This window comes from Lepisma saccharinum, chromosome 3, assembly GCF_977018435.1.
Source record: "Lepisma saccharinum chromosome 3, izLepSacc3.1, whole genome shotgun sequence".
Taxonomy (NCBI): domain Eukaryota; kingdom Metazoa; phylum Arthropoda; class Insecta; order Zygentoma; family Lepismatidae; genus Lepisma; species Lepisma saccharinum.
In genome coordinates, this window is record NC_139231.1 from 109,668,762 (window position 1) to 109,693,040 (window position 24,279).

General features: G+C 40.8%; 1 protein-coding gene across 7 annotated transcripts in view; it reads right to left on the reverse strand.

The window, feature by feature from the left end:
- The window catches only part of smash (smallish), a 357,582-nt gene that overhangs the window by 134,327 nt on the left and 198,976 nt on the right, over nucleotides 1-24,279 (reverse strand). For 2 of the 7 annotated variants that reach the window (XM_083119148.1, XM_083119144.1), the window contains exon 1: nucleotides 5,190-5,386. The exons of the other annotated variants lie outside the window; for them this stretch is intronic. The gene's annotated coding sequence lies outside the window, so the exon portion shown is untranslated. Of the gene's footprint in view, nucleotides 1-5,189; nucleotides 5,387-24,279 lie in introns of those variants that run through there. 7 annotated transcript variants of the gene reach the window in all.

Consider the following 24,279-nt stretch of genomic DNA (forward strand, 5'->3'; position numbering starts at 1 on the left):
ATTGTGCACATTTGTTTAGAGTTAGCAAATAACTTGATTAAAATTACGAAACTCAGTTAGGAATGCCATACTTCTTTTTTGTTGTTTATGATTGCCAAGAAGCAATATTATTCAATGGTTTTTCCCCCCCTCTACGCACAACGAAGTACGTTTTTCTCCCTTCATAAAATAAACCAGTTTTAAACTTATCTCAGACAGGATTTCTTCGGAAAAAAAGTGTCGTGTTTACAAGAAGTACGATGGCACTGTAAGTACAAAAAAAGACCTGTTCATAGATGCACCAAGAACTTTTTTAAAGGGGATTCAACTGATGGGGAAAAAATTGTGTGCAACTAATGACTACTGACCGAAATAATAACACGGTCTAAAATGTAGGGGAAGGGGGTCCGACCCCCATACCCCCCCTTCGGTGGTGATACGGATCTGTTCTTAATTCTTCCCTGTACTATGTTGCCTTGGTATCTATCACATAAAATAGCCTTGCGTCGTGGTCCAAAGAAGGTTTGCCGAAAGTATTAAGTAGTATTGTTAAGTAAGTCACCCTGTATAAAAAACAGAATGTAAGCTAGACGATTACGAGATGATTTGGTTCTTCAGGAAATAGAATACTGGTTTTCAACATTGTCCATGAGGTCGCTGCTCACCTGGAAGAAAAGTCAAGTTGAATATTGTGATTTCAGCTTTTGTCCATCCCAAAAATTTCCCTCTGACGGAGAACGTCCTAACTCGGCATCTTTCTGTCATAACTCTCAACGAAACCGGTATTTTCAATCAGAAGCAAGACTGTGACGTAACATGTATTCTAAGAAAGAGATGAGGACGAGACGGTGCTGATGCTCGTCCATTCTTGGAACCGCAGTTATTAAATCATTGTCGGAAGCCGTAATTTACCTGTCGATGTAATTGTCATCTCAAATACATGCACAAAAAGAGTCAGTTGCTTTACAGTATTAGGTAGGTTTCTGCGTGCTTTCCTCTAGGAATTCCGCGCGACTGGATATGGACTACATACTCATCCCTTTCCCTTATTACATCCGTTCCCGTGTTGCTTTATAGTGCAATCACAGCCTGAATAGGGATGGTCATTCTGATCAATGCCTGTTTCTGTACGCTCACTTGTGGTCCAAAGAAAATGTACAGTTGGGCGCAAAACACTTTTATTGTCATATGAGTAGACCACGGATTTTTATGTAATATGAAAGCACAAAATATGTACATAAATATGTATTGTCAAAAGGATATGTAACTAAATATGTAGTATCAAAGAATATATTATAATAATAATAATCGAGTGTAGTGGGCCTTAACACCACACCCCCTATATGCTTTTATGGCGTGGTGCAAAGCACTGGGGAGCACTTTACTTTTTTTTTTACTTTCATAATCGAGTATCCAAGCAATTTCAAGAATTCTGCTAGACATAAGTTGTTCAAATTAAAATTTGTATCAACAACTGTACATATTTAAGAAACAAATTTTGTCAACTATTAATTACTTCTTACATCGCAAATTATTGTATAATATGTAAATATGTAAGAGAGCTCAATTGTACTTTCGGAACTAATTGCAAAAAAAAAAAAAGATCTACAGGAAGAAGAATCGAATGAAAATACGTACATACGTAGCTAGTTTTGTACATTTGAAACATATTGTTTAACTCGCTACTTAGAGGAAAGTAGTTTTCTTGTCCACCGATGCCAAGCTTCTAGGTTCTTTGCCTGAACCTAAGAGCGAGACGAAAATATGTAAACAGAAAGGGGGGGGAAGGGGAGAAACTCCAGCATCTTTCGATGAATAACAAATTCCGTATTTTTATTTTTATTTTTGGTCTTCCCCGCCTGTCTTTCGACTTGGCAGTCAATTTTAGGTGACCGTATTGATTAGAAAATATGACATTACATGAGCTACAAATTTTCTTCATGTTTCAGAGATCGAAAATATAGGAAAAAGGATCAAGATAGGGAAAAATTACTGAAATATGTTTTTTTGGTAAAATATGTACTGTCCTGGCAAATATGTAAAAATATGTAACATAAAACTTATGCAAAATCATGTCAGTTATATGATTTCTTACATTTTCCTGTTCAAGGTATTTATATAGAATCGAATAGAATATGTAATTATCACATACAAATCCGAGCTCTACATATGAGATAGGCAATCCATAAATTTCTTATGTAGCTATGATCTTTATTTTCCATTAATAACACCCACAAGCATTATTTTATGGAGACGCAGAGATTTGTTCAGCAATGTTCCTGGATTGAGGGCTCTGGGGCTCACCCAACATCTTAATAAATGGGTACCTTGGGGACAACCCTGGAGAGTAAAGGCAACCGGAGTGTGGTGCTGACTCTCCAGGCAACCGGAGTGTGGTGCTGATTACATCACTTCCGCAAATGTCCATTATTCTGAATATGGATTAATGTCAAGAGGTACCTTTAATTTCACCATTGTTTTAACAGTTCTTGCTACAGAGAAGACACTAAATTTTGAAACTTTCATTAGGCTCATTAGATAAACTGTCTATAAACTATATGAAGGAACACCTCCAACTCCTATCAAGCAATAAGCACCCTCTTCCCCCCCCCCCTCTCCTGCTCACTGTTTCCTTCCTTCTCTCTCTCTCTCTCCACCAATAGACTGAAATACACTCCTCACAAAAAGTTTGGAATATTGTGCAGTGAAACGGGAAGATTTAAAAAATTCACTAAAAATAGAGACAGAATATTATTTAATTTTTAAACATGGATGTATTGTACTGTACATGAGTTGAAATTACTAGTGTACCTGAAAAATGTTCATTATTTTAATATGATGTCAGTAAGATGTCGTCCTAGGTTTTGGACACATTGTCGGAGTCTCACAGCAAATCCGCCTATGACGCTTCGTAGCATCTCCAACGGAATGTTGTGGATCTCTTGCCGAATTCACTCCTTCAAATTATCCCTGGTTTTTGGACAGTTGTCTTTGAATACTTTGGATTTGAGGTAACCCCAAAGGAAAAAGTCAGAAGCCGTCAAATCGGGTGAACGGGCAAGTCACGAAATATCGCCGAATGTGCTGATGAGACGACCATGAAATGCGAGTCTAAGCACATCCATAGACACACTGGCAGTATAGCTAGTTGCACCATCTTGCTGGAAGAGTGTTTCTTCATTTGGGTCATAGTCATCAAGGACAGGCAAGGACATGTCAGCATAACGTCATGGGCGGATTTACTTTGAGACTCCGACAATGTGTGCAACACCTAGGGCGCCATCTTACTGACACCGTATTAAAGAAAATATTCAGGTACACTAGTAATTTCAACTCATGTACAGTACATTCATGTTAAAAAATTAACTAATATTTGCTTTCTCTATTTTTTGTGATTTTTTAAAATCTTCCCGTTTGACTGCCTCACCCTATATAAGGCATTAAGTGATAGGCACAGCTTTGGAATGCAACAACACATGGTATCTGTCTATCTGCTGGACGTTATTGTGTTTTCGCCGGCATATGCCTCCATGCCTACCACCTATGCCTAACATAACAATATTCCAAACTTGTTGTGTCTAATATAACAATATTCCGAACTTTTTGTGAGGAGTGTATATAGAGATTATACTGACTGCATTTATTACCACAAGCCGACAGCTAAGGTTTAAAAGCATTTATCGCATATGCTGAACATTATTTTTGGAAATATCAGATATATTATTGAACAATCCTTAACGACCTATTCACGCTGCAAAAGTCTATGCGTGGTGACATGTTGCTTACACTATACCGGGTATATATTTGTGGACTCGAGACTACTCCAGACCATGACGAGACAGACCTCCTTACATACGAGAGGAGACTTGAACATCCCGAACATAAAAATGACTATAGTTTCCACGGAATTTGGCAGAAATCAAACACACTGACGGGGCATACCTCGGTGGCACACATTCACCAATCTGCATCTTACACGATCCCTACCTTAACCAATTTCACATCCAGGCAAGAATTCGAAAAGCAGCATATTTTAGCATATGACTCATGAGCATAGCTCCAAAAGTTCAACTTCCCTCTCACATCCTTAAGGGAACCTGTTTTGATTCCTCGCTCTCTCGACAACAACTACATTTTTCACTCGCTTCATTTGCCTGATTAACGGAGATAACACAGAGAGAGATCTTTATCCGGTTGGGAAAAGTGGCGTACCTCTGTTATTAGGTTGGAAGTGACGAAGGAGTGAATAGTGAACAGAAGGGAAGGTCTTTCAAAAAACTTTAACATGGGCATCCTCACTTGCAAATTATCATTCCTTTTCTTCTATAAAAGGGTGGGTAAAGTTTACAGGTCGTCAAAGGGTGCGTAAGGGTGTGTTCTAGCCCACATGAGTAAATTTCAGAATCATTTAGAGTGGAGAAAGCATCACACGTAGAGGAATAAAAGCATTTAGGAAGAACAAAAGACAGAAATTGGTAGAAAGTAATGGAGGACAAAAGGAAAGATGAAAAGAGATAAGTGAACAGACGAAGAACGACGGAGGAATGAGAGAAACGCGGGAAGAAAGAAAGGAAGAGAAATGAAAGAAACAGGTAATGGAAAAAGGAAAAGGCAGAAACGAAGACAAATAGAGAAAAAAGAAGGAAGATACAGAGAGATAAAAAGAAAATGAGAAAACTGAAAAATTGTTTGATTTCATTCTTCTTAAATAACGCCAGTTCTCTGCCACTTCTTGGCTAATTGAGACGATGAGGATGAATAATGAAATTGGTGTAGGGATTCGAACCCGGGGACCTTGGCGTCGTACCGTGCTGTGCTAACCACTCCACCGCGTAGGGCGGCGACAAAACAGAGAAAAAGAGATAGAAACAGGAAGGAAGGAAGATGGAAAGAAATATAAAAGGAAAAATGAGATTGACTGATTTGTTCTATTTTAGTTCCATTGTTCGCGAAGATGAGTATATAAAAGGAGATAAAATTAAAGAACTTAAGGACAATCACGCTAGAGCCTTGTTAGTCTGCAAAATGTGAGAAAAGAAAGAAACACAGGAAGGGAGAAATGGGAAGATTAAAACGAAAAAGCAAGAAAAGGAGAAAATATAACAACGCCACTCTTTACATGCCTCACTGTACAGTGGCAGGATTCAGTGCAGCAGAAACACTGGCAGGACAATGGGAGGGAATTAACATCGAGTTCCTAGTCTACTTACTTGTGAAACGATTTAAATCCAAACGAACAAGACTATCCACGACAATAAATGTCCTCTCGGGAGCTACTGTACGCCTTCTGCTACTTTACAGGTGCTGCGTAGGTGGCCAAACGGAGCATTCGAAAGCTAAAGAATCGTAGAACATCCACCGGAGAGCCTCGACGTTGCCTCCCTGCACAATCGCCTTTCGGCAACTGAAGCAGGCCCTGTTTACGCACCGCGGTGGGCAGCATCCAAGTTTTCTATAGACGGTCGTTCCTAAAGCGTGGGTTTTACAGGGGGGACCCGAGATAGCGCCGAACGTGCCAACGGAATTCTGCAGTGAGTGTGCCCCCCCCCCCTCTTCTCTCTCATCTCTGAAACGGTGACTCACGGCCGAAAGAATACGACACGTTTACAAATGAGGGATTTCGATGCGGACACTTAAGTTGTTCTTGGGTTACGTAAGTGAAGGTTGAGTCTTTATGACTTCTTTGGTTTCGGCCAATTGCGTCACTGGAATGCGCAGGTGACGACTTGGTTCTAAAGGCTTCTGGATAACGAATATCGGTATTTCGTAGGATGAATCTAACGGGAATATATACACAAGAAAAAAACGCTGTAAAGAGTTACGAAAATATTGATTAAGTTGGTGTTTTAAGTTCACTTTATGCACAGCAAGGCTAATCGGGACTGGACCTACAGTTTAAAGTGGGATCCGAACCACTATGTGCCTCCACCTGGAACCCAACCCGGGACTCCTTGATTACGAGGCGACGACGCTACCACTGCACAATCGGGGAGGCCTCAAGAGGTACGTAAACACTGACACATTTACAGGTATCAAAATATTGAAGTATCCCATTCTTGAGTTTGGTTTGTCACTTTATGTACAGACAGGATAACCGGGAAAGTAAAATCGTCAAAGCTATTTCATGCACCAGAAACCCATTTACTGATGCACAATCCGAATTTATGATGAACAAGTACTAGTATCTACCAGTCCCACACGGTCAACCCTCAAAGTAAAGCTCTTTCACAATCCCACTACAAGGCTCTCCCTTCTGCAGAGGTCCCTTTTTTACAGGCTTCCTCGCTCATATAATAACCTACCTCCAAACATTGACATATTCTTGCGAGAGCACATTTTCAGAAAATTGTTAACGTAAGTGTAATTTTATTTTTTCTCTATCATGTACTCTATTGTTTTGTTGTTTTCCTGGTGTTACTGTTTCAGTATAAAATGGTCATTTAGTACTGTATCTGAAACTTTAGTTAAATAAAGTGTGTTTCTCGGCCTTTGCCAAGAATCAGGTTTACAGCTTGATGCATTTTTATGTACCGTTTGTAATGGTAACGCCAAAGTATAATGATGCAAGTGAGGCTTTCTATGTCGAGCTGTACAATGCATCGATTGATGCATTTTTAATGCATCTTATTGGATGATGCATTTAAACATTTGGTATGCGCTACAGACTTTATGCATTCTTAGTTTCAACTTATGCACTTACTTTTCTGTGCGTAAAGTTTGAAGTGGGATCCGAACACACGCTGCTTACGCCAACGGGGAAGCCCTAAAATATCGAATTATCAAAATGCAGAAATATCCTAATATCAAAACGCAGGGAAATGCATACGTCAAAGTAGGCAAAATATCGAAAAACATAAATAGAGATATTGTTACATCTAAATATGGACATATCAAAATGCAAGTACGTAGGTATATCATTGATGACAGTAGAGGGCAGAGTGCGAGCACAATCTCTTTACTCCCACCTCAGCGAATATGCCTCCATAGCTGGCACAAGAGAAGAAAAATAAATTACACGATCTTATATCCTGAATATAAAATGTTCATTCATGATATTTAGTGGTATAATACATTTGAGCTTTCCTTCAAGAACACACCAATCTGCTCAACTTTCTGAGGCAAATTTGTTAATAGAAATAGATATTCGTCTGTCACTTGTTTCAGCACAATATCACGTCCCGTATGTGGCTAGAGAAAAAACGCAATGTGGAATGTCAATAGGACAGAATAGGGCGCCTAAAACCGAGGGCAGATTGGTCTAGAAATGTAGTGCATGAGATTTTGAGATGATGAGGCCAATGGAAAACGTCCAACCTTCTGACATGTCTCGCCAGCACCTTTCATGTAACAGGCATTCTAATAATTGATATGTGCTAATGACGTCCATTATCTTGTCACTTACTGAGGTTGTGCAATGCCTCTTAACAAACTGCATAGGCGTACAGCTATTTAACCGGAAATACTATTTACGAAAGACATGACAAAGTGTACATACTAACAGACAAGTATCATTTGCCAGTGATGTCATCGTTCTCAGCGGAGCGGTTAGCACAACTCCCCGCGAAGCCAGGTGTCGTAGGTTCGGATCCTTGTAAGGCAAAGACGTTTCTGTTTCCGTTTATATAACCAATTCACCATTCATCTTCACATATTTATATTTTGTCTTGGTTTAAGCACGACGATACATGACTGCCTTAACCAGGATCTTCAAACCTGGGATCTGTGGCTTCGCTAACCAAGGAGGCAGGTGCCATTCATCTTCATCACCGCGATTAACCCAAAGAGGAAGAAACGCGACGTAAAATAAAAATACGTGAACCAACTAGTGATAACGTTCGACTATAAAGACACAGAGTATTGATTGGTTTGGTTTATATTGTGTTGTTTTTGATTAATAGTGAATGCTAATAAGAGAAACACATATGAACAGGACAACCTTACAGGATTATCCTGGCTGAGAGTCCAGACTCATGTTGTTGTTTATTGTTTTGTGGCTTCGCTTTTTTGCCACTTTTGGCTAATCGCGATGGTGAGGATGAGTGATGGCATGCAATTCAAGGAAAATGAAGGAACACTTACAGAGAACACCCGTGCTCAGGTCGGGATTCAAACCCCCGACCCCTGGTGTAGTAGCGCGCCGTGCTAACCACTCCACCACGGAAGTCGGCTGCGACTCCGACGGCAAAGTTTCGGTAACAACGTACTGAAAGAATCTGTTTGGAGTTCTTTGCCTTTACAATATTCACCATGGACTTCGATTTTCAGCGAGACAATACACAAATCATAATGAGGTCATTAACGATAACCGACATGCGATTTGCATTTAGTACATGAAACGATAGTACTAGTAAAATATAAGATTTGTTACTACAGGGTTTCCCCTATGGCGTAATGCTAACCTTTCGCCTTGTAATCAAGGGATCCAGCCTTCGATTCCCAGTGGAAGTGCTCTGGATCCCACAATACCACTTCGCTATCCTACCACAGCAAAAAAAAAAAAAATAATAATAATAAATTGGAATTAAAACAAAACTTTGTTTACTTTGCCAATATAAAATCTAATTTTCAGGTCAACCTACCTTCAGTACCTTCTTTCTGCCCTTTACCCATCATGCCGTGTGTATAGAATGGAAAAAAAACAAAACAAGCATCAACTTTTTTTAAAAAAAAACAACTCTTGTGCGTGAACCAACACGACTTTTCACGATCTTGTTGGGTGCGTGTGTAGCAGTACTTGTTCGAAACCCTCACGCGTGGCGAGCGCATCGAGCGTGACCTAAACTTGCGTTGCATCGCTATGCACTAGGAAACACACAAGCACTAATGCAATCTCCCTGAAGTGGTTTATTGCAATCTTATAAATTTCATTCATACGAAAATGAAATCCTCACCTCTACCGTTTCAGCACGTGCTCATTTTTATTAATAAGACTCATTATTTCCCTGCTCATTTCGTATTTCCTTCTAATTTTTTATTTGTTCCTTGTTAACCGTGTCTTTGTATTTATCTTGTTTATCTGTATAATGTTCTTCTTTATGGCATTTCTCAATTGTTCATGTATTCGGCTTATGACTTCATATCTCTGCAGCTCTCGCAACTCATATCTTTAGGGATTTGTTTGGTATTCAATCTCGGATGAGTGTGTTTCTCTCTCCAGAGACTTTGTAAGACAGAGATTCCTGAATTTACTCCTTTTGGGGAAGATCTGGTAGAAAGGTAAAGTTCCCCGTGTATATAGCACCGTGCAATGAAGGCACATTTACGGGATGTGGGGGTAGGGCCTCACACATTCTCGATCTCGGCCAATTTAGACGCCTTCACCCTCAGCGTTACCTCCAGGTAACCATTGATTCGAGGCTGGGTGAGCCCCAGAACAGCTTTATGCAGGGCAAGGCCGGAAAAATTCCCACCTTAGATCACGCACCCCGAGACTTAAAGGAAGGTTTCGGCTATGGGCCAGCCAATGCGTTTTTCTTCTATTCTTCATTCAGTTACAGTATTCATGATTTATTTATTTATTTCGTCTTCTTTTACATGGCGAAGTTAAGGCTGTGGAGCCTTTTCTTCCACTTGACCACGTTTACAAAAAAATTGTGGAATATTGAAAAAAGAAAAAAATATATAAAAATTAAAGAGGAATAAAAAAATACAAACAAAAATACATACGTATAAGAACGTTAATCTAACCTATAGATACGGGCACACACACTCACACGTACATATTTTTGCCCTTACACATACACACGTACAAGCAGATACATAACATTACACTTACTTAAACACAGTCCAAAACGGTATACTTTGACGATAATTCATCTTAACTATTAAGTTAATTCATTTTGTGCCTTACGTCCTTCTATCATTCTCTGCACCCGCCACTTTATTAGGGAAGTCAAACATTTAATTTTCATTATATAAGATGTGTAACCTTAACAGTTTTTTGAACGTCACAATTGAGGAAGAGACATGAATTTCAGGTGGCAACTTGTTCCAAAGACCTGCTGAGGTAACAGTAAAAGAATTTGCATAAAAGTTGGATTTGTGGAGTGGAATGGAAACCAGAGATCTTTCGCGCGATTTGGTGTTGCGGCTGTGAAAGTCGGAAAGATGTTAAATCGGTTATAGAGATATTGCGGGTCTTTTATTTGGATTGGAGGATTTGTACAGTAAAATTAACGTTTATCGTTTAATTTAGGCCACTCGACCTTCCCAAAGTACCGTGTGAAATGCTCTGAATATTTTACATCGAAAACGAAACGAATGCAGGCATTTTGGTTTCGCTGCAGTCCTTTAGCTTGCTCGTGATTGACATCCAAGAAAGCAATGTCGCAATAGTAAACAAAAAGACAAAGAGACTGGACCAGTTTCATTTTTATGCGTTCAGGGAGGAAGTTTTTGAGCCGATAGAGTGAATGCAATGCACCGAAAGTTCTTCTAGATACCGAGTTAACGTGCTCTGCCCAAGTGAGATGGTGGTTGAGTATCACACCCAGATTCTTAACAGTAGTGGAGAAGGGCAGATGCGTATGTATCATTTACGTTGAGTTTAGGGAGGCTACATTTATCTATTTTGCTCAAAATTCTACGGGAACCTACAAGAATACACTGTAAGCCATGGTGTGCAGACCAAGTATTTGTTTAAGGTCATTGTTCACAATTTCTATTGCATGCAGTAAAATTGAATAACAGTGATAATTTAACGAGTAGAATTTCATGATCAATGGTTTGAAAAGCTTTTGTGAAGTCCAGAAGTACCGGAATCGTAAGTTGTTTGTTCGTGCAAGTGCTGTGGTTACTTCGAAAGCCAGACTGAAAAGGATCTATTAAGTGATTTCGCTTTAGAAAGTCCCGGGTTTGATCGCTAACGAGATGATCTAGGGCTTTAGACAAGGCTGGGAGGATGCTGATTGGTTGGTAATCGTTGAAGTTTATTATGTTGTTTGTTTTAGGTGGCGTACCAGGGCGAGTTTCCAAGACGAGGGAAATGTGCCGGTAATTAAAGAAAAATTAAAAATATGAGTAACAGGAGCAAGTACGTGGTAGAGAATTTTTTTCATCATGAGGATAGAAACATCTCCTCCTACGGCCGATGACTATCTTCTGTAACGATAATTTTGAAGCAGTTGTGGAGCTTGTTTCAATGTTACGATCGGAAGTTCAGAAAAGTGATCGTTCAGTACTTCCGGTGGAAATTTATTAATGGATTCGTGGTTTCTCCGTTTCCCAACTCCCAGTATTTTCAATTTCTTCCAGAGGACGTCAGGTTTGCTTTCGTAGGTTAGTAGTTCCGACGCGAATCGGCGCTTTGCTTTTCGTACTTCCTGGGTGCAACGGTTCCTCAGGATTCTGTAATTTTCAAAGATGGATGTGTTATGATCACCGACCTTGATCGCCTTCCTATATTTGGTGTACGCTTTGTCACGCATCGCCATGAGAAGTTCAACTCGTCCGTCAGGCAGGGGGATGCGAAACGCGCTTCTTCCTGACTGCGGCATATTTATCGTACAATTGGAGAATAAAGGTATTTAACAATAAAACTTGCTCGTCCACTGTAGGTAACGTACTAATTAAATGCCATGGTACAAGGGCAGCGTCTTCATTTAGGCGGTCTTCTTTGATGTTTTTGAAGTCTCTATATGAAACTTGTTTTGCTTTATATTTGCGAAGATAATAGAACATGTAAATTAAATCGTGGCAGGAAATTCCAGGCACTGGTATTTGGCCATGGCGCGTTACACGATTTTCGTCAGAAACCAAGATGACGTCAAGCCATGAGTCGGAAGTGGCCTTTATGTCTCGGGATATGGCCTACCATCCTGCAACTTCCCTGGACGATCCGTTTCAATAGACTTCTCTTGCTCAGTGCGTCTTCGCTTGTTAATCTCCCTTTCCATTTGGTCATCATCAGCATTCGCCTGTAACACTGCATATCGAAGGCTTCCAGTCTTTTACATTGACCTTCAGCAACTGTACATGTTTTACATCAACGCAGTGCTATGCTCCAAATGCCTTTACGAATCTGTTCTTTACAGTCAAATCTATGTTCCTGGAAGTTAATGATTGTTGCTTCTAGTAAAAACTGTTGTTTATGTGTGGGTATATTAGGCCACATGTAGCTACATAATTTGATGACCTAGTTGTTTCAAATGTCAAAAATGTTCTATTATTTTTATTGCAAAAACAACAATTGTGACTTTCAACTTTTTGACAAAATTTCCGAAAAATTCGAAACATTTATCAAAAGTTGAAAATAAAGGTGAAGCGAAGATAAATTTTGTTATTTTCTCTTTTTTCCTTATCCAAAAATGTTTGCCGCCCCATTTAAGCTAGGAACTTATTGAGAATTTTGGTATTTTCACAGTAGGATCCAAAATCCACTTTGGGTTTTATGCATAATTAAAGCCTAATTATGCATAAAAATTTAAAAAATATTGAAAATAGAAACTTGCAACGTAGTTATTACATTTCTTTTTATATGAGAACCAGGGGGAAGGGGAGGGGATCGAAACAAACTGGGAGGCACTAGTCTAGGTTAACCTCGCTGCGAAAATACTCCGGGGCGACCTATATGATTAAATTTCTCAGGAATTTGTCCTCGGCGCGTGCCCGAGAAAGCAACAACGACGTTTTTGTTACGGTCCAGACTGGACGACAAACGGGAGGAAGATGGCTCACTGCACATCCAGTTGTACGGATCAACCTGTCGTCCACTTAATCGTGGCGTCCGCACGGTGACAATGCGAAATTGGCGAGGCAGTGCGAACAACAACGGACAAAAGGAAGGGGGGCCCTCAGAAGGAAATCCCTCCACGACGCGGCGACGTGTGGGACACTGCCAGCTGATGAGTCAGGGCATGAGACATTCCAAGCTGTGTTTCTTCCAACGCGACGTCCGCCTATTTAACGGAGACGAATACACGGATTCCGCAGTCGCTTTGGAATGGAAGGAGATGGGACGCGAGCTGATGGACAGGAATTCAGAAATTAAAGTCAAAACCTCCCTGGCTTTTGGGTCATGCGCTGGGGGTCCTACGAGGGCAATGATAAATGATGCTGCATAGCTATTGTGGCTACCAGGAGATTACTTCCTGGTGCAGTGAGTAGGGTAATGCACATAGTCTGTAATGGACTTTCCAAAAATTGCTGCAGCCATTAGCAATCTTGCTACGGGTCAAAGGACAGCAGCTCCAAACTAATTTATTCGCGACAGCAATACAAATGGTGTTTACAAGATTTAGTTCGTAAAAGCCAAAGACATGAAGCTAAGAAAGTGAAAATGACGGAAAACAAATAATCTGATTCAAAATCAACTTGGAGTTTGTCGAACAAGGCGTATATTATCTTAAGAGTAAATGCAAATGCAACACTTCCAATTATCAGAATAATAAAATCAAGAACACTTGGATGGGCGGGAGGGTCATGTAGCATATAGGAGATGGAACATGCATGAAGGATGTAGCATCCTTCCTGGGAAACCTGATGGTAAGAGACTTGTAGACAAAGGCGAAGATAGAGGAACAATACTGAAGGAGAAAACAAGTCAGAGAGAGAGAGAGAGAAGGTGAGAGAAAGAAAGAAAAAGAGAAAGCGAACGTGAGAAAGAGGCAGAGAAGGCGTAAGAAAGAGAGGGAGAAAAAGAATCAGAAAGAGATAGTAAGCTTAAGCAAGTGTGAAATAATAGAAGAGAGAATAAGAGGGAGAGAGCGAGAGACAGATAGTAAGCTAACGGAGAGAGAGATAAATGGTAAGAGAAAGAATAATAGAAAGAGAGATAGCTTAAGCATGGCAGCGAAAGGGTAGCAGAGAGAAAAAGAAAGAAGGAGTGAGAGAGAAATTGTAAGAGAAAGAATACGAAAGAAAGTACGATAGAAATGATGAGAGAGTACACAAGAGAAAAAGGATAAGAGAAAGAGAGGGATAAAGTAAGCTCAAGCAAGAGAGCGAAAGAGTACAAGAGAGACAGAGTGAGGAAGTCTGTGTGTACCAGAGAGAAAAGTGTGCGTGTGCGCGCACGCTCGCATGTGTGTGTGTGTGAGAGAGAGAGAGAGATGGAAAGATCAAGAGATTGAAGGAGAAAGTGTACGGAAGAATAGGATAACAGTCGATAGAAAGCCAGAGTAAGAAAGAGAAGGGGGACGTAAGACAGAAAAACACGAAAGGTAATTGAGCAAGAGAGGGAAACACGGTCAGAACGTGAATCATAATTGCAGACTACTGTCAAAGCGGGTTGCATAACTCGTGCAACTCCCAGTTACGCGGAAGTGAGAAGTTATGATCGCGCCGCTTGACTGCCCTGTCCGTTATGTTCCCATGAGTAAGACGCCCTCTTTTTTTTCATGCTAGCTCTGGTTTCTTATCCGTTGGCCAAAACTGTTAGGACTCCCGATGCCTCTGGGCTGATAACAAGGGCGTGCGGATTCCGAAAAATATGAACGCAGACTTTTAGAAAGCAAAGAAACGCAATGGGAATAATATTGTTAGCATGTAATGTCAAGAAAAGACAAAATAGACAAAGAAAGTATGTCATATCATGATGAAGATACTCATTTTTGGTGGGTGTAATACATGTATATTGATGAATGATCAATTGGTCGTAGCTTTGCAGCACATACTGTAATATAAAGTCCCAAAAATTCAATATAGTACCTACGTTGAATGGCATGGTTTTTATCACGTGCACTACATTTCTACGCGCAAGATTACTGCAGAGCTGAGGTCGAACAACTAATAGAACTACACACAAGCCACGTGTGTTTGTATACGTTGGCTTCGTTCTTACATCGGATAGAGAATGGTGAAGAGAGATAAATCAAAAATAGAAAGATAACCCTGAAACGCATTGCCACACTTAAAAAGACAGAAAGAGGAAACAGAACTTGGACAAGAAGCAACATAAACGCTCGAAAACAATGTCTTACATAACTTAAACGTTTGAAGAGAGTGTCTTATGGAACTTAAACGTTTGAAGACAGTGTATTTTGGAACTTAAACGTTTGAAGATAGTGTCTTATGGAACTTAAACGTTTGAAGATAGTGTCTTATGGAACTTAAAAGTTTGAAGACAGTGTCTTTTGCAACTTAAACGTTTGAAGACAGTGTCATATGGAACTTAAAAGTTTGAAGACAGTGTCTTTTGGAACTTAAACGTTTGAAGACAGTGTCTTATGGAACTCTAAACGCTAGCGTCTTAAGCAAGTTAAACATTTGAAGACAGTGTGTTATGCAACTTAAACGTTGGAAGACTGTGTCTTATGTAACGTAAATGTTTGGAAGACAGTGTATTATGCAACTTAAACGTTTGAAGACAGTGTCTTATGCAACTTAAATGTTTGAAGACAGTGTCTTATGCAACTTAAATGTTTGAAGAGAGTGTTCTGTGTAACAAACGTTGAAGACGGTGTCTTGTGGAACTTAAACATTTGAAGACAATGTCTTATACAACGTGGATACCGAAAGGAGACCGCGTGTCTACGAGGGACATAAAACTTATTAGCATGACGGGAACAAAAACGTAGGGCGGCGTGGATGAGGGAAATCGCGGCTAGGAGGAAGGAATGCCTTCGGGAACGGACGGCACGTGCCTACTGACCTAAAATAGAGCACTTGAGGGGGAGCGAGGTCGCACACGAAGGGGCGGGCGATCTCGATGTAATGACTTGCTAAATAACTTGGAAGTGGGAGGCAGCGCGGAAGAATACCCAGAGGAGAATCAATTGACTCATCCACGCAGCGAAACAAAAGAGTTCACAGAAGAAGTAAAAAGAGTGAAAATGGATCAGGCAACGCCCGACCATCCATCAGTCATGCCTCCACCCTCGCGGCAGACAACACCCAGCAAATGTGGGTGATCCCTCGGCGGACAGAGATTTCACACACACTAATCCCCCTCCTTTTAAAACCCGCCTTTTGTTTCTCTTGTTCTGCTGCAGCTCTTCCGGTTCTCCTTGGAGTAGTTTTTCTGTTTGGAGATAACGGAACAAACCTGTTTCGAAGTCAGCACAGACACCCACCCGACTTACCTTTTTCCCCCTTCCTGAAATAGGACCACGCCTCTCTTGTCGCAAGGTCTTCAACGGCTTCGAGATCCACAGTCGGCAGCGAAGGACACTGGCAGCCATCTAATTCAGAACGATGCAACCTCAGACGGGCTCCGCTGAGGGGCGGGATGACAAGAGAGCAGGAATGTCAGCTGTTTGCCAGAAAAAGACCAGGCTTAGGGAAGGAGGAGGAAGGACGAGTTCTTTCATCAGTTCGTGATAAAATATGCTCCATCCTTTCCCAATTGGTTTCTCCTGAGGATTCCTTTCAGGAGTATTCCTTGCACAATGATCACTGCGAAATTTCGCCAAAAAGAATCTGCTTTACTTTCTGTGGATATTGGTTTGTCAGTGACAGATTGGGTGGTGAAAATCAATCCCTCTTTCTTGATAGGTGGTTTGGAAATACTAGGAATTTCACGTGCGATGTCTCTTCTCCATATCGTACCAAGTAGCCTTTTACTCAGAAGTTTTGCACAATGGTGACAGTTGTGGTGTTAACTGAACTTAGAAACGTTATATATTGTTCTCTTAAAGAGAACACACAAACACACAAATCGACTCTGTTGAGTTAATAAATAATACATCCTGTGCCCGAGAGATTTTTTCCAGAAATAGAAGACATGTATAGAGTCATTCATTGCTAAATTCACATATATATCTTATTTTAGCCAGGAGGACGGTTCAAAGAGCGTGTAACATGTATTCTGACAGAACGCCGGAAATACTTTTGTCGATTTTGTTTGCGTATACGTGATTTTTCGCCGAGGAAGGCTGTTTGTTCTATGCTGACTTACCACCTTCATAAATTATGGTGACTATACAGTCATTGATTTGGTTGGTTTTATTTTGCTTTTCTGCCACTTTTGGTTAATCGCTAAGATGGGAATGAGTGATGATATGATAAAATTGATGAAGGGAAACTAACAAGAACACCCGGGACCCGTGCTAACCACCCCGCCACGGAGGCCGGCTGATGACTATAGAGACAACGGAGTAACCTCTTTCTTATTAGCGGATATAGAGTGTAGGTATCAGTGGCGTATGCTTAGTCTAAAATCTGGACTATCTCACAATGGAACGTGGTCCTAAGCTATGGAGGAAGAGAGAAGACTAGGCTCGCATGAACCCCCGAAGTTATTAGACCTGGTTAGACACACCAATTTTGCTCGCTGTCTACTTCTTCAAGGAATCCACGTTGCCATCTCACCGACAGCCAGGTTGCAAAATTCTAATAATTCAGGTTGCCAACTTCTAACAATTCAGGTTGCCAACTTCTAACAATTCAGGTTGCCAACTTCTAATAATCCAATTCAGGTTGCCAACTCCTAATAATCCAATTCAAGTTGCCAACTCCTAATAATCCAATTCAAGTTGCCAACTCCTAATAATCCAATTCAAGTTGCCAACTTCTAATAATCCAATTCAAGTTGCCAACTTCTAATAATCCAATTCAAGTTGCCAACTTCTAATAATCCAATTCAAGTTGCCAACTTCTAATAATCCAATTCAAGTTGCCAACTTCTAATAATCCAATTCAAGTTGCCAACTTCTAATAATCCAATTCAAGTTGCCAACTTCTAATAATCCAATTCAAGTTGCCAACTTCTAATAATCCAATTCAAGTTGCCAACTTCTAATAATCCAATTCAAGTTGCCAACTTCTAATAATCCAATTCAAGTTGCCAACTTCTAATAATCCAATTCAAGTTGCCAACTTCTAATAATCCAATTCAAGTTGCCAACTTCTAATAATCCAATTCAAGTTGCCAACTTCTAATAATCCAATTCAAGTTGCCAACTTCTAATAATCCAATTCAGGTTTCCAACTCCTAATAATCCAATTCAGGTTTCCAACTCCTAATAATCCAATTCAGGTTTCCAACTCCCAAGAATTCAGGTTTCCAACTCCCAAGAATTCAGGTTTCCAACTCCCAAGAATTCAGGTTTCCAACTCCCAAGAATTCAGGTTTCCAACTCCCAAGAATTCAGGTTTCCAACTCCCAAGAATTCAGGTTTCCAACTCCCAAGAATTCAGGTTTCCAACTCCCAAGGATTAAGGCTTCCAACTCCCAAGGATTAAGGCTTCCAACTCCCAAGGATTAAGGTTTCCAACTCCCAAGGATTAAGGTTTCCAACTCCCAAGGATTAAGGTTTCCAACTCCCAAGGATTAAGGTTTCCAACTCCCAAGAATTCAGGTTTCCAACTCCCAAGAATTCAGGTTTCCAACTTCAGAATCGCAATTATTTTTTTATTGAAATGGGTACATTTGTTCAAAGTTTCTAATCGATGTTTTCTTCTGCATTATACTCTCTAGGCTTCAGGCTTCGCAGATAGCCTAGCTAGCCTAGAATATACGTTTCTGGTATGTATGTGCGTGTGAATGTAATAAGTAGTCTGACACATGAAATAATACAAGTATTTGCTACAAAGGCACGGATTTACAGGAAGTCCGTGGTTAACAACATGGCAAGTCGTGTGATTTGCACCACACCATGAAGGCGCAAGAGTCCCTGCTTATATATAATCAATTCCAGTGATAATTTTTATAAAGTTTATGTCTGATGATAATTATATATTTTATATTTTTATCTCATTTCAAATATCTCATCGTTTTACTTTATAAACCTTCTCAAAGCAATATTCCCCAGTGGAGGCCTCTTTTTAGATCAAGACCCGGGTCCCAAATCCTTGCCTGCAAATATTCAGTAATAAAAATTAAGTCTCTCACATACATGATTCACAATACATCATTGTTTCCAAGTCAACTAAAAACTAGTCTTTCAGTGAATCATTACATCATCTACCAAAACAAAACCTTGAACAGGACGAGGGCACTGGTGTCACATGACCATTCTGCCCCGCATCAGCCACAATATGTCACAATTCCCTCCTCTGTACATAACCTCCTCCCCCTTGTGGGTCGCTTATATTGGAGCAATTCCTTTGTTACGATTCCTCCGCGGAAAGAGCGTTCCACCCATCCTCATCTCCCTTGCACGCCCTTATAATCTCTGCCAGGCCAATCCAGTATTTACCGTATCCCGCAATCACAATCAAGATCCTCCCCGCCCCCTGACGTAATGCCAGTCTCTTTTGTTATCGCGAAACTCTGTGACAACGTTCTGAAGCATCTTCGCGCAAAGCTCGCCTGTTTTGGTGTCATCCTGTTTCGTCCGGGTCATCCCACAGCTGTCTTCGCATACTGCCCTTGCTCGTCTTTTAGCCCTAAATAACTCCACACCCAGGCATTTATGTTGTCAGAAAGCTGAGCTGACTGTGCTTTACCTTGTGTACCTGGTTTCACTGTTTTCTTCGTGACGCCACCATCACATGCACCATACTTACTTGAAAACAATGTCAAGTAAGACACTCCAAGAAAACAACGAGGTATGGAAAGGTAATGTTATCTCCTGAGCAGCGCAACGTGCCGTGACGGTCGTGTAGAGATGATGTGATCAGCACCACACTCCGGCCACCTATACCCTCCCCCTAACCAGGAACCTATTTATCAGAGCCTGGGTGAACCCCAGAGCCGCTCTTTGCAAGGAATTTGCTGGAAAACTTCGAGCCTGAAATCACTCTCCCCGAGAATCGAACCCGGGTCTCCCTTGTGGACCACCGTGGCGGATCTGTTTAAACAATTAGGGGCTAGTTAACTCACTGGGCTCCCGTTAGCCGAGGGAATATGCATATAAAAACATATTATCGACTACACATTGTCACTTCTACTTCAACTTCATTTTGCTTTCTGTCCTATCCTTGTGCACTGACGCGTCGCCTGATAATGTTCGCATGAGCACGTTAACACTTATGTGTATATCTTAAATTACATACATATTAAATGCGCACACGCTATTTATTAAAAAAAAATACTATGTTTGATGTACGAGTATATACACACAATTTACTCTGACACAACTTCTTTCACGTCTGATAACTTTTCTAGATAGTTGGTAACAGTGACTTCCACGGTGTTCCATGGAGGACATTGAACACAATTGCTCTGTGTGTTGCATCTGACAGCTAAGGGGCTGTTAGCCTCCATACCCAGAAGATGTTCACTTCGCTGTGCGAACACTGATGCAAGCGGCAATACTTCTTACATTCGGCACCAGACTGCAGCATATACATGGCATGTCTAGGGGGACTCGAAAAGGTCTGGGCTACATAGTTGCAAACTTTACCGAGAATTCGGGAAACCTGGCGGATTTTAAGGGAGAGAGGGACAATTTCCCCTAGGTCCTTCTTGTATTACTTCAAACAGAGTGATTTTGGAGGGAAATGGTTGAAAATAAATCGAAATATTATTCTCACTTTTTCAATTGAAGATGAAGCTACAAGGGAGAGGAGTAAATCTATTATTGTGAACTCTCGTATGCGAACCGCACGCGACGCCACTGTTTGTGCATCTTCTTATCTTTTCACCTGTACTTCAGTTTCGTGTTGAGAGTTCATTCTTTTCTAATGCAGATTCCCTTTCGTACCTCGCTGTGTATTCCCGTGTTTTCCTTGCAGTTTAACCTTATTTTAAGCACTACACATTCCATATTGCACGTTACCATATCTCCAACCGCCTGCGTCGTGTCGTGCATTTCCTTACTATGCTTGAAGCGTATCTCCTCACATTCCGTGTTGTGCACTTTCATACTTTTCGCACAGTACGTTTCCTCACTCTTTACACTCGTTACTATCTCTTTACTTTTAATGTCTCCTTATGTCAGCAAAACTTCCTATATTGTGTAACTCCATATTTTCTCTATCTTCACTTTTCACGATTTTGTTCTATATTTAAATTATTTTAAATATAATTCATGTTAAGTGCAACAAATTATGATGAATTCCTTCTTCTGGAATGCACGGCTGCTTTCCAATATGTCTACTTCTCGTACTCGTACCAAGTAATAATGCATTTGCACAGAGTATAATATTAAGCAAGGAACATTATTAATTGACCAACATCGAAAATAAACTTTTGGAAACGGGACAAGGGGGCCATTCTGATTACCGATAACCAGAAAGTCACCAAATGAAACCACCGCACTTCGGGACGTGAAAATAAAAAAAAGATAATTGCCTTGTAAAAATATCCCGGCATGCACTCGTGGGGGTAAGCTATGCGGGAGCAAGCCAAGCGATGATGAGGTTTTGACGAGCCGACGCCAAAAATTCCTCCGCCAGAAGGTCAATGGGAATGAAAGGGGGTCCACCTAACGGACGGTTGGGAGAAAGAAGAAAATATCCCTTTGAAACGTTTCCCGGACAATTCAGAGAAGGCCAGAGCTCGCCATCCGTCTCAAAATCTGGAGAGAACATCTCTGACCTGAATTCCAACCCTCGGCGACAATGAATAGGGGCGAGATGAAGATTCCCCCTCAAGAATATAAACGTTAATTCAGCGCATTTCAGTTTCAATAGCAGGGCGTCCAGAAATGAAACACTTCATTCTGTATCTCCTGCCCCATCTGGCATCTACCACCGTCTCCGATTTCAAGAAACTGTCTTCAGCTCGCAAAGAGATCTCCAGAATCCTTCGGTACCATGCATGAAGATACAGTAAACACGGTGAAACAGTAGTAATTCTTAAGGGGAGGCTGGAGCCTCCATGATGGCCGGATGGCGTAGTGGTAACGTCATCGTCTTGCAATGAAGGGGTCCCGGGTTCCATACCTGGTGGAGGCACATAGTGGGTCGGTTCCCGCTTTAAACTGTAGGTCCAGTCCCGATTAGCCTATCTGTGCATATATAGTGGACTTAAAACACAAACGAAATCAATTAATGGGAAGATTAAGATGTTTGAACCTGCCCCGAATGTTCTAGCACCACACACACACATACACGTAAATATATATGTATGTATACAGGGAATGGCGCGGATGTTCAGACGGTAGGGTGACCCAGGTTCGATTCCTAGGTGAGTGATTTCATGTGAATAAATTATCTTACGATGTCCCCCCTTGGAGTGGCTCTGGCGTTCCCCAAGCCTCTGATAAATGGGTTTTCGGGGGCAACCCTGGGACGTAAAGTTAACCTGAGCGTGGTGCTGATCACACCACTTCTACAAATAGCAGAGATTGTGGATGTGTGAGACCCTAATTCATCATCCCCCATTTTCCTTCACGGCATGTTGAACCATGTAGGGGCATCTTCATCCTATACACATAGTAATGGAGAACCGGGGGAAATGACTTCGAAAAAAACTCAGAACACTGGTATCAGTGGATGAATAATGATTGGACGAAACTGATCAAATAGCACTTACAAAGAATACCCATGCCCCCAGCCAGGATTTGAATCCAAGAATCTTGGTGACCAGATGGAAAGTTGACCGGTGGAATAGGTGATCTTCTCATAAGGAAAATATCCCAAGAATAAAGATTTCGGAGGTTGCATAAAAAGGAAAAGATCTGCAAATATTCGAAAAAAAACCTGAGATATTACCGCTAACACGTTACATCAATGTTTATCTTGCTCCCTTGTAATTTTCATTTCACGTTGGCTACGTTCCTCCTTGTAGCGGGATTTTCTGTTCGTTGAAGACAACACAGTTGTGCCAGACCATATTGGTGTTAAAAAGTGTAAAACCTTTCAAGATCATAGATTTGTGATACAGCATATTGACAAATATAATTCCAAAGGTTAAGTACTTTAAAAAGTTTACTTGATTAATTCCTTCCCTGTAAACATCAGAAGCAGTGAATTCTAAAATGGGAAAGGGATTTCTTGCCACTCGTGTGGAAATTTCATTCTCAACAAAGAACATCACTCGTTGCAAGGTACTTCCTGAAATGAACACAATTTCGAGTTTTAGAAATGATTCGTCCTCTCAGAATGGGGATTAATCTCGATATGTATTTACCCAGAATGTGGTGTAGCCTTCTTGTTTCTCAAGATATGAGGGATTTTTAGTCCAATGACGGGAAATTCTTCATACAGGTGGGAATTTTCGAACTTGAAGTGGCATAAAAAAGGGCAACACTGAACAGTGAACCGCAAGGTTTTTCGGGTCTCCGTTATTTATAACGCAGTCCGTGCCATTGGCTTAATGACATTGTTGCTTTGTGGAAGGGTTAATTCGAGATGCTTCGAAACAAGGGACGGCCGTCCTCACCAAGAGCGCTTCGCAGCATTCCTTCGCAATTAGCTATTATTGCTGGTTACGGTCTCTTTGGTGAATGGCTACAGGCCGTCTGAAGTGAGCTAAATTTCGCTCCCACCATAGAATGGGCGATATCCGGTATTGTGATACCACGGAACATTGTCAGCAAGGTATCTGCAAGGGCAACTATTTTTTCATCATATAATTTTGAAGAGATGTTCTAAATTCTAAATTCAAATTCTCTATCCAGTGGCGTGCCCAGAATTTTCGAAAGGGAGGGAGGGGGGTACGTATACTTTTTTTGTAGTGCTGCTTTTGATGTCTTGGGCACGCCACTGTCTCTATCAAATTTATCGTAGAGTTTGAACAATTTGTAATAATTTAGTGGCTTCTGGCCCTTTTCAATATATCAAGACAAGAGTCAATGCAATTCACACGACAATTCTTCACAATGTAGATATAGGAGGTGGTCAACACACGGCACTCGTGGCACTATGGGCGCTAACAATTTATTAAGTGGCACCACATACGTAAATATATTAATATGCTAAATTTGATAATGAATGGGGTGGTATGTTGATACTGAAACTAAATTACAAGTAAGAAATTTTCCGTTCAGCCAACAATCTCTGCAGGTGAACGTAGGCCTCCAATGACCCCTGTATATCAGCCAAAATCTACCGATATGTCATCTTTCCCGTTTCGTAACATTCGATTCGCTTACCCCGACACCCATTGAATTCTACTCGAAGACACTTCCAGAGAGGGGGAAGACATTCCGGATAAACAGATATTATTAGCATTTCATAATATTTACACAGATTCTCCAAAAATATTATCCCTAAGTGATGTCAGTTATCTTCCTTCAACTCCCAGGTGTTCTCTGTCGCCGTCAGGCGTTCCAATGTGTTTCTTCTCCATTTCTTAACTTTCCTCTCCTCTCCCAGCATTCCAAGCTCTACACTAATGACACCATTAGCGACGATAGGCAAAAACCTTAGTCCTAAATAAAGGAAGGTCGTTGGCATTGTAGCTTACATTCGCTTTATGGACCCTGCTACTAAGCACTTCACTAGTGATGCCTCGCAATGTAACCTGGCATTGAGACATAAGACGAGCATCTAAGAAGCTTTCTTTTCACAAGAAACTGTCTTACATCCTGA